At 36.0% G+C, this 11,404-nt stretch overlaps 1 protein-coding gene across 2 annotated transcripts in view; it reads left to right on the top strand.

The window, feature by feature from the left end:
• Nucleotides 1–2,572: 2,572 nt before the first annotated feature.
• CYSLTR1 (cysteinyl leukotriene receptor 1) overlaps nt 2,573–11,404 on the top strand; it is a 37,621-nt gene continuing 28,789 nt past the window's right edge. The window contains exon 1 of one of the 2 annotated variants that reach the window (XM_032331031.1): nt 2,573–2,951. The gene's annotated coding sequence lies outside the window, so the exon portion shown is untranslated. The remainder of the gene's footprint in view (nt 2,952–11,404) is intronic. The other variant, XM_032331032.1, reaches the window with a different exon arrangement.

Raw genomic sequence — 11,404 nt, 5'->3', positions numbered from 1 at the left:
ATAGACTTTTTTTTTTCTTTTTATTTAAATTCAATTTAGTTAACATATAGTGTATTATTAATTTCCAAGGTAGAACTTAGTGGTTCATCAGTTGCATATAATACCCAGTGCTTATTACATCAAGTGCCCTCATTAATGCACATCACCCAATTACTCCAACCCCCCACCTATGTCCCCATCCGTGACCCTGTAGTTAAGAATCTCTTATGTTATAATTCTTATTTTGTTTTTCCTTCCCTCACCCTATGTTCATCTGTTTTGTTTCTTAAATTCCACATATGAGAGAAATTATATGGTATTTAGACTGATATTTTTTTATTGTCTCTGGGTTTCCATAAGCTGAAATGAAAGGATGAATCAAGTCTATTCCAGTTTCTGTGAATGAATGTACATGTGTGTATATCACTGTACATGATTATAGTAACACTCTTTATCTTCCTTTCAAAAGTGTCATTAATTTTAATTGTGAATTTATAATTAAATAAGAAGTTCAGTTCTGGAAGAAAAAAAATGACTCCTCTTGATTTTGTGCTAAAACGAGTACATCTTGAGAAAGTCTCTCTCTGGCCTGGGTTTCCTCATCTCTAATATAAGAAAGCTGGACTAGATTTATTTATTTGAAAATCCAAACAAGGCAGTAAACTAGTATCTTGGGACAGAATCATCAGTTAGACCTTTGATGCCCTCAGGAATTCAAATGAATAAAAAAAACTAAATAAAATTATTTTAAGATCACTTTTCAGCTCTGTGAACCCATGTAAGCTATGAATCTTGTGGCTCATAGTTAATCTCTGAATGTTGTATGCAAATCCTTCCTTCTACCGAAGTCCTACTTCATTAAGACAGAGTTCCCATCCAACTACATGCTATTCCCCATCTTCCTCACCATTCCCTACTTGATCCTCTCCAACTCAGTAATAAAGTAAGAACTGGTAGAGTCTGAGGAAATGGGAAAGAGTAGAGAGAAAACAGGAGAGGCATCAACTTGAGCATTTCACCATTTCCTGGAATGATAGAAAATGTTAGAATAAGTATATAATGAAGATAAATAGAAAGGAAAATAAAAGATGGAAATGTAAAGGAAGGAGATGAGTAGTCTGAAGTTAATTATATCAAACATCCTATAAACTGATACAGCTAAACAGGGGAAAGACCCAATTGGGTGTGGGTGGAGCACTACCCTTCCCCATTGCTCAGGAAGCAGAGAAGCAGCTAAGGGAGGAAGTAAGTAGGGGAACACACAGGAGCAGAACAAGGCATCCCCTCTCTGTTACAGCTATTGTGATCCTATCTTGAAGATCAAATATATAACCCCTTTCTCTTTACTTCCTGACTTCAGTATAAACTACTTTTTCACCATAGCTCAAGATGAATGTTACAGTCCAGACCAGAGGGGAAGTGATAAGTCATCCTTTGCCTCCCTTATTAACTTTCCCCTGGGTCTCTGAGGATCCAAACTCAGCTGAAGAAATTCTAGTTATACCATCACTTCAATTAGTAAAACTCCCAAGGGGAGGATTAAAGAGTCTGGTCTTGGATGCAAATGTTATCTTCCCTTTTAACTTGCTTGTATGGCCTTGTCCTCCACCCACTACCACAGCTAAGAATTCTATGAAAGAAGAAGATTTCAGAACTCTTAGTGTTCTAGCCCCAGGTTTCCTGTGATATAATTCAAACTTTACCTACAGATGTAAAGTTTGAGTAAATGGCTTTGTTTCTGCAGCCAGTAGCATGCCAGAGGGCTCTTATTTTACTGAGTACCAAATTAATTATAATTATTAGTTGTAGGACCATGTTTAAAAGGTATTAAAATGAACATATTTATACCCATCCCCTTATAGTCCATCTTAATGTAACTCAATATAATTGATGTAGCCAACTCATACCAAGGTCTCATCCATTTTGTTCATAATATCAAGGTGCCACCCCAAGCTCCAATCAAGACACAGCAGACTGCTATGTCTTTATTCTCCAGAAGACATTTAGAGCATCCCATTATTTCAACACTCCAGAGGTTAACCAAAATCTAAGAGTATTTACTTGACTTCCAAATTCCTAAGAGAGAATTCACTCCAGGTCATTCATTCCAGGTCATTCTCAATGTGACAGAAACAAAATTACCTTTAATCCAGTGGAGGCAATGTCTGTTGTGGGGATTTCATGAAATGAAACTCAAACTAGACAATTATTTGCCAGAACATAAGGCACCAAAAAGAAAAAGACTCTTTAGAATGTGGTTAGAGCCACAAATATAATAAAAGAAAGAGCAACAGAAAGAGAAAGAGAGAATGGGGGACAGGGAGGCTTGGGGGATGAAATTTATCTTGCCTAAAATCAAGTTTCACATAATGGCAGTTAGATTAGCATACACTGTTAAGATTATCTTTCTCGTCCTAAAAATATTCTAACCACCCCCAACCCACCAAGTCATAAAAATTAGAGACAACTAAGCTGGACAGAGTATACTCCTTCCTGTTTCCCATCTCAGAGCAGCTACAAGATTTCCTGAGAATTCTGTTGCTGGAGCTAGATGTAAAAGATTATTTATATACACAACAACTTGCAAGTATCCAGTTTCTACTCTTCTTCCCTCCCCCTGCTTTCCCCTCCCCCACTTTGCACCAGAGAAGCCAAATTTAGGCATGCTTTACAGTTTGAGGACTAATCTGAAAGAGGAAGAAGAATCTGTATACATTGGCTAGCATATATGCCCTGCCCTCTTTCTTCCTGAAAATCGTAGCAACCCATCTTTTCAAAGAAGCTTGTGTAAACAGGCACCCTGTAAACGGAGTGTGCTTTCAAGACCCTTCAGGGTATTCAGATTCACTATGCAGCTCACCAAGACGGTTAGCTCTCCAAGGGAGGAATAGATTGGATTTAATGAAGACTTGGAGTGTGCTTCTGAGAATAAATGCAAAAGGACCCCGAACTGTCAATCTTGAAGGCAAAAGGTAACATTTGATATTTCGTGCTATTACTAAAACAGTAGGTAGTAAAATTGTGCTGTTAAGACATTTTAGCCAATTCCCAGAAGTTTGGGATTATTAATCTGCTTTGCCTGTTTTAAAATGAAGCTACTACTATGAATTCTTTCTGATTTATTTATTGGCTAGATATCTGATAACTAGTCAGTCTGTCAACAAGTATTGCTACGTGCTTCTGCTAGGAGCTCAATGTGGCAAAATACAGAGGAGACACTACCCAAGCCTCCAGTTCCTTTGCAATTAAATTAGAAATAGAAGATATAGTTTAAAATCTTCTTTTAAGGACTCAATGAGGTTTCTCTAATCTGTAGTGGCAGTTTCTTTCATTTATGGGAAGAAAATAGAAACTGATAAAAGTAAAACAAATACTGAAGAATGACCTGGTATATTTACAGAGTAGTTTCACATTCATTATCCCATTTGAACTTCTCAACATCCGGCATTTTAGACAGGGTGAGAGTTACTATCCCTATTTTGCAAATAAAGAAATAGATGCAGAGGCATTAACAAATTTGCTAACAAACAGCATACAACTAGAAATTGACAAGTTCCAACTAGCCACTGCAAGTAGGAAGTTCTCACAACTATAAATGACCATCATGGAATTGCATGATCTATTTAGTAACATAGATATATCTGACATAGACAAGGTTTACATGGAGCCAACACTTCATACATTTAAATCAAAATCTTGGTCAGAAGCATAATTCTATTTAGCAGCAAATAACCTGTTTTCAAGGGTAAACAAATAAAATGAAAAAAAAAAACCCTTAAATCTAGTGACTCTGCCTTTCAGTGCTCTGATTCTTTTGAAGGCTACAAAGAAGCCATGACATCATATATTTATCAACTGATTATTGTAAAACAAAATGTAAGTAAACTGGGACTTGGGACTGCAGCATGTTTCAGATATATTAGTGAAATTTGCTCCTAGATAATTTTAAGCTTATAGTATCTATTGCAATCATTAAAAAATATTTTCTATTTTTGTTTTACTATTAATTGCCCAATTAGAACTAAAAGTGGTCTCTGTTTACATAGCAAATAAATGACCTCACGTACTATGTTTATATTTTTAATACACCCTTAATAAAAACTGCTCCCCAGGCCCCCATAATATTTAAATGACTGCACTAGCTGATTAGTTTCTGCAAATGTCATGAATCACCCTGGGAGTCAGTGAATTGGGAGTCCATTCCAAATTCAGCATTTTGGTGTCTTCCTCACCCAGAATCATCAATTTCATTTTTTACTACTTTCTCTCTTACCCTTAATCAAAGTTTTGATATATTTAGGAAGTACTAATCTGGGATAAAAGCGAGATTCTTCCATGATGCAGAAAATTATAAATTTGCCTTTGCAGGATCACTGGCTGATAATAAGGGATTAAAGGGATGACACTGATCCTTAAGAAATATATCTAATCTTATTTGATGCCATGAAAGCGATCATTATCTCTTAAATACCATAGCTCTGCATGGACCTCTACCTTGATCTTTTTTTTATTTCTTATGTTCTCATTAAAATATCTCAAATCTGCTATAATCTGTTAAACAAGTGTCAGTTAAGTTCAATACATTATGTGGCACAAAGGTAAGATGTAGTTCCTGCCCTTGAGGAATTTACAATATTGGAGGGCATACAAGACCTACAGAACATAAAAATATGAGACAGTAAACCAACGTTATGTGGTTTTTTGGGAGTTTTTTGTTTTTATTTTAAAGATTGTATTTATTTATTTGTCAGAGAAAGAGAAAGAGCATGACCTGAGCAGAAGGCAGATGCTTAACTGACTGAGCCACACAGGTGTTCCACAATGTCATGTTTTTCATGGTAAAGGAGTTTATGGAAAAAAGAGAGCAATAAGCAGGCTGAATGAAGAAGGCTTAATAGAGGAGATAAAATGAGATAGGCCTAAAAGAATATCTAGGATATGGGACCATGCTTAGCAAACTTTCTGTGCACATAGTAAGTGATGAATATATGTTGTTTGAATTCAATTCTAGTCACAGAAATGATGTCAGAAATATATAGTATCAAGAATGAATTTGACACCTACAGTGATTTTGACACCTACAGGGTACACACCAAAGAGCCCAATCTGACTAGGGTAAAGGGATTGAGTTGAAGAGTCATAGAAAATCAATTTGGATAGGAATTTAAGACCAAACTATTAGGCACTGAATTCCAGGCACTTTTAAATAGGGAATCTATCAGGAAATTTTGAATAAATGAGAATATGATAGAAAAATGTTTTTAGTAGATGAATCTGGCAGAGTTTCATAGGCCTGACTACATTTGAAAAAAAAATTAATGGAGCTATAAGCTAGTTTGGTGGCAGTAGAAATGGAATGGAGAAAGACTCAATGAGACATTTAAGAGGAATAATAGATGGAAGTTGGTGAGTGATTAGATATAGGCAGCATAGGAAAATCAGAGCTATCCCTGAAATTTTGAACCTTTGGGATCTGGGCAGTGGTTTTACTACTCTTCATAGAATTAGGTAAGTTGGAGATGGAAGTGGGAATTGTATGACATGATCAGTTTTTGACCTATTGAGGAGATGGCAAAAATTCCAAGAAATAATGTCTTATGGTTGTTGGAAACAATGGCCCTGAATATGAGTGATGAGTAAGAGGTAGAGGCCAAAGTTAATGTGAAGAATATGACAGCCAAGGCCATAAGACTGTCTCATCTTAGAGAAAGCAAATCAAAGATGACCAAAAACTGTAACTTATGCAGGTCATACATTTTGGGTCAAGAGAAAGAAGAGATTCCTGAGAAATAAGTGCCATGGAAATATAATTCTTCTCATCAAAATATACCAAGAGTCTTGAGAGAAGGTATCAGGTTATATATTCTTTTAAACTTCCTCTTCCCAACAATAACTGGCATAGTGCTACATACATACCATGAGCACCCAATAAATATTAAGTTATTCTAATATAAATAAGCATCGAGATCTTTTGTTTCAAGTTATCTTTCAAATTGGACTCTGTCATAAACTCAGCAACAAAACAGTGGCATCTTTAAACTACCTTGCTGCATGGGTTTCAGTGGGAAGGAAACTGGGCCTGGATAACTGGGAGTTCATCCTAGATTTGCCTTTTAATCAGCTGTGTGTTCTCCAACAAGTTATTGAACATCTGTATTTCTTGGTTTCCTCACGTATCCAATGTAATAATGAGCTTATAGAGATATTTTTCAGAACTACTAAAATGATAAATATGAAATTAACTTGAAAATACAAACTACCATCCAAAAGGATTTTGTTTAAATTACATTCTAGGAAAGTAAGACACATAACAAAGTTGATTGCATGTGGAGGGAGTGTGGCCAATTACTTTCTGCTCCAAGTACTTCACCTCTAAACAGGGACCTTATTCTAAGTAAGCATCAGAAATCTCATCCTACTTTTAGGATGTCAGTAGGAGTCAACTCTCTGGTTACCACGAATTCTACTATACCTGTGCAATTCTTAATGTGAATGCCAATTTGCTGATTTTCACTGAGGAAATGCAACTGCTAAGAAGACTAATGTACTCATAGGAGGTGGTAGTATAACCTCATCTTTACAGAAAAGACAACAAAGTAGGTCATTTAACCTGATTTGATTTTTGGTCCATTTGGTCCACTAATTCATGTTACAATACTGATGCTAATTATAATTACTTTTGCTTTCAGCTGATAACTCTTTGTAGTTTGGTAGAAAAGACCACTGTTTAAAGAAGTTGTGCACTACAAAACTTATCTATCGTGCTTCCTCATTCCATCCAATGCCACTCCCTCCCATCATAATTTCTCTTTTCTTTATGCCCCACCAGTTTTTCTTCAGTATTTAGGGGAGAATTAGAAAGAAAAAGCTTTAAATGTTTGGGAGAAGTTAGAGAGTTGCCTGGCAGAAATAGGGGGAAAGAGACAAAACAGAAAAGTAAACAAAGACCCTTGAGCACTTAAACAGAGTTGATTTTCTTTTTAGTGAATAAAATTTCATTATCATATTTACAGGGTTTGTAGAATCAATACATCCCGGACATTTGAACATCTACTTAAATGTAGCTAATGGAAAAGGAAAAGGAGCTGAGATCTAGACTTAGACTCCCCTAGAACATTCAGGCTTTCTTCTATTTTCTGTCAATACCTCTTAAAAAAAAAAAAGGAAAGAAAAATCCAGTTTGGAATAACATTTTGAAATATCTAACATGTAAGACTCACTGATATTTCTCATCTATTTCAGATTAACAGTCTTTGTTTTTATATAGAGTTGTCCTTGTGTTGTCATGGATTTTAACATAAGTGGAATTAAGCTAACAATAGCAACACTCAGACATCTCTGACACATCTTATGTGTTTATTGCAAAGTTCCTAGGAAATTCAGGCCTCAGAAAATGTAAAAAGTTTCTTTTCATTCCAAATTGGTTACCTATTTTGTTTAATCTGAACTTGAATTCTGATTTAAGACAAAGGCCTTCAGTAAAAAAGAGTCTCTTACAGAACAATTAACCTGCTTCTAAAACCCAGGCATCTAAATTCCAAGAAGTTAAAGGCAGGCCTCAGAGTCAGCTGCCAGCAATGACCTCAGAACTTAGGGGGTTTCCAAGTTGTTGGTAATTAGGTAGAGACTTAACAGTCATCCCTGTAAGAAAGTAGGCCCTCCAGTTAGTACTTTACAATAAATTCAAAAGTATGTAAGCTGTCTGTAACATATTTCTATCACCCAGACTAAGGGTAGAACTATCTTCCCACTGTGCATCCCCACCAACATCCAGGATAAAACATTTGAGTTCCAGTATTATGTAAAGGGACATACTGTGTCACTAGCTCTGAATGCCACATCCAGGTTCTTTTGGGGCTGAACACTTTCCTTGGTTTGGAATCCAGCTGTCTGGCAAGAGCGGCCCAATTTGATTGGTGCAATGTTCTCCTCTTAATGATAAATAAGCTATCCAAGAAAAAAAACATCTTAGAGTCGTCAACAATGAAGTATTGACTCTCCTGTAGTTTCTAATACCAGTGAGAATGCTGCTAAGCATTTTCATGGAAATGTCAAGTTAAAAAGTTACTTATTGTGACAGTAAGGTTATTGTGATGACAGGCAGGTCTTTCTACTCCCCTCCCCCCAATTATTTTTGACATGGGGGAAAGTCTCTGTAATCATTAGTACAAACCTGATTGTTTATAGATTAAAATCCCAGAGTGGATGTGTAGCTTTGCTCAATTAATGACAAATCAGTCGATAAACATTTATTGCACATTTTCTATGGCACAAAACATTGTGATAGGCTAGGTTTGGGGTTCGCAGAGCTTAAGGGAAAAAAAGGCTGGACTTTTTTTCTCCTACCCTAGAGAAGTTCACAATCTACCTAGGGAGACAAAATTCCTACACATTATAAGCTAGAGGATAGTAGAATACTGACTGTGATATTATTGGTACAGGCAGTAATCATAATACAAGTTGAAAGAAGAGACATATGAGTATAGAATAGGGTGGTCAAAGTAGGTGTCAAGAAGTATAGTATGAGTAGAGAGTCATAAAAAATTACATTTTATAATGCTTTACAGTTTACAAAGCACTTATATTTGCTGATTCTATTTATTATGCATCCACTCAATAAACACTTGTTGTAGCAGAAGATTAACAAAACATTGTTCCAGTTTATTAACTTGATGGGAGAGTTCCCTTCACAGTGTGTATGCGTGTGTATAAATATCAACACCACATTGTACACTTTAAATATCTTCTGATTTTGTCAATTATACCTCAGTAAAGCTGGGAGGAAATTGTCTCTCACTTCCTTGAGCTTATCTTTATAGGATAAACAGCACAACACACTTTTTCCATTTGACAGTAATAGGATACATGGAGAATAGCAAAAACGGCACTGGGGAGTTGGCCAAATAAAAGTAGGGCCCCACTGAACCATATTTTCATGAAAATTAAGCTTTCTGGATCTTGCTGCTGCTCAGCAGAAGTATCTGTCTCAGAAGAGTGAGCCCCAAGTCCCAACCTCCCCCACTTCCTCTTCTGCTGTGGCCCTGCCCTCATCACCCTGTCCTTGTTGGCAGTGTTCCAACACATGCAGACCATCCGGTGCATGCTAGCATTTACTAGAAAGGCAAAGGGAGTCTTAGAGGAGGTTTCAAACTTAATTCAATCATAATACTACATCCAAATGCTGATTTGATCTTTCCGTCTCTCCTGTTGGCTGAATTCAAAAACATTCATTATCAGTTTCACCCAAACCTTATAGTCAGACACATCCTTGGGCCTCTGGATTCCAATCAATCTCTGACCTAGACCACTTTTAAACTCTCCTTCAGCCCCAACAAGCTACAATTTTTTTTTCAAGGTAAAACAAATATTTTAATTATAAAAATAAAAATAAAGAAACTATTACCACTATCATAAAAAATATATTTTCTATAACTTTTCACTGGTAACTCAACACAGGACCCACTTAGTCTGATTACTTTGAATGGAAATCTGGAGTTTCTAGACTGCTATATACTACATTTTTTTTAATTTAAATTCAGTTATCCAAAGTATAGTACATCATTCGTTTTTAATAGAATATTTTGCTTTTTTTGTTTTAAGGCCTTTGTCTTCTGTCCCTTTCTAAATGTGTGGATTCATTTGCCCCACCTCCTTTACTTTCTTCTCCAGTGATTTGTGGTGTTTATCCACAAGTCATAGTCCCCTATACTATTATTTAGTTTTTCAGGTTTCTTTTTAATAGACTTTACCCTGCTAGTGGAGTCCATATTTCACTTCTATTTTATGCCATTATCTAGATTCCTACACAATAAAGCCTGTACTTCCACACCAAAAACTTGCTTCTTCTTCCACCTCCTCAGGCACACAACTTGGGGAAGTAAGGCAATGTCTTGCTCAAAAGCCCCCAATACCACACAATTAATCTTCCAAAGTTGCTCAGTTACCAGGGGAAGAGAACAAAACTGTATGATGTAGACTCACTGTCATTAATAGGGTCACTGTCTAAATGGATATGAGAGATATGTAATCAAAAAGAATGATTACAGTGATTATTTACCACAAGCAAGAACCACAAGCAAGGGAACATTTATAAAAAATAGCACCTTCAACTTGAATTGTGAAGTATAAGTAGAAATTTGCCAAGCTCACCTCTTTGACTATGTAAGGGTGAAAAAGGATACATAGCTTGAGTATCTTCAGATAGACAAGGCATGATGAGACAGAGACCCTGATATAAATTGATAGGAGAATGCCAGGAGACACTGCAATATAAGAATCAACAGAACTTTGGGTTCACACATGAGGAATGAGATCAGGGAAGATCAAATATGACTACCTTCATCATAGTTGCCAAATAACTGCAAGACATTTAATGTCAATTTAAAAAAAAAAAAGTCAGTTGGAACAGTTGATTTGGGAGAGAAGATAGTATATGTGTCTTTAATCATGCTGAAACTGAGGAAGAAGCATTAAGATCCAAGACAAGAAATCTTATAGGCAGTTGAAAATGAGACTAAAGTTCAGGTGAGTGGTTTGTGGCTGAGACAGAGATTTGAGTCATCCACATGAAAGTGATCTTTTTAAACCATGGGAGTTGGTAGTTTTCCAAGGGAAAGAGAGAAGCAAAGAGCTAAACACCAAAACACCAAACATTTGCATTTCACAGATCTTAGATATACTTAACAACTTCCATTGGCTATCTGAAAAACCGTCATTGATGAAGGGAGACCAAAAAGAAGAGTAGCAGTGTAGTAACAGAACTGGACTGAAAGTTGTAATGCCTGGGTTCTAGTTCCAGCCCTGTCATTAGCCATATGACCTTGAGCAAGTCATCGCTATTCCTCTCCCATTCACAGGTTTCGTTTTTTCACACGTAAAAGTCCTTTGGAACAGGATTCCCAGGATCGCTTCTGGCTCAAACTGACACTTCTTGTTACATTCTACTAACATGACTCAATAATATAATTTTCTTTTATTTATTTTTTTATAATTTATTTAAAAGAATGGCAACATGCTCTGGCCTTTTTCAAATAGATTTGAAGATATAAAACAAACTCTCTTTATAACCTTTGCTTATAGACACATTTCCTGAGTAAGTAAAGCCTAACAAATCCAATATGAGTGAAACACTGTACCCTGGAAACAGATAGAAGCCCTGAATGGTTGACAATAGTTGTGTCATATAACCTTTTGTCACTCACACCACAACAGCAAACATGCAACCTTAAACTAAGCAAAAGCTTTCTAAATTTAGATACTTCCAAACAAGGCATCTTAAGTTATATGTAAAGGTTTAGTAAATTATTTATTATGCCTCTTATCTTTAATAATGGAATATCATATTTAACTAATAATCAAAATGGAAAGAAAGCTATTATACCATGTATATACCAGGACTCACAGTCTCCAGTCTACATTTAGTTCA

The sequence above is a fragment of the Mustela erminea genome, chromosome X (assembly GCF_009829155.1).
Source record: "Mustela erminea isolate mMusErm1 chromosome X, mMusErm1.Pri, whole genome shotgun sequence".
NCBI lineage: Eukaryota > Metazoa > Chordata > Mammalia > Carnivora > Mustelidae > Mustela > Mustela erminea.
Note: the sequence above shows the minus strand (reverse complement) of the source record. Positions and strands in the feature narration are given on the sequence as shown.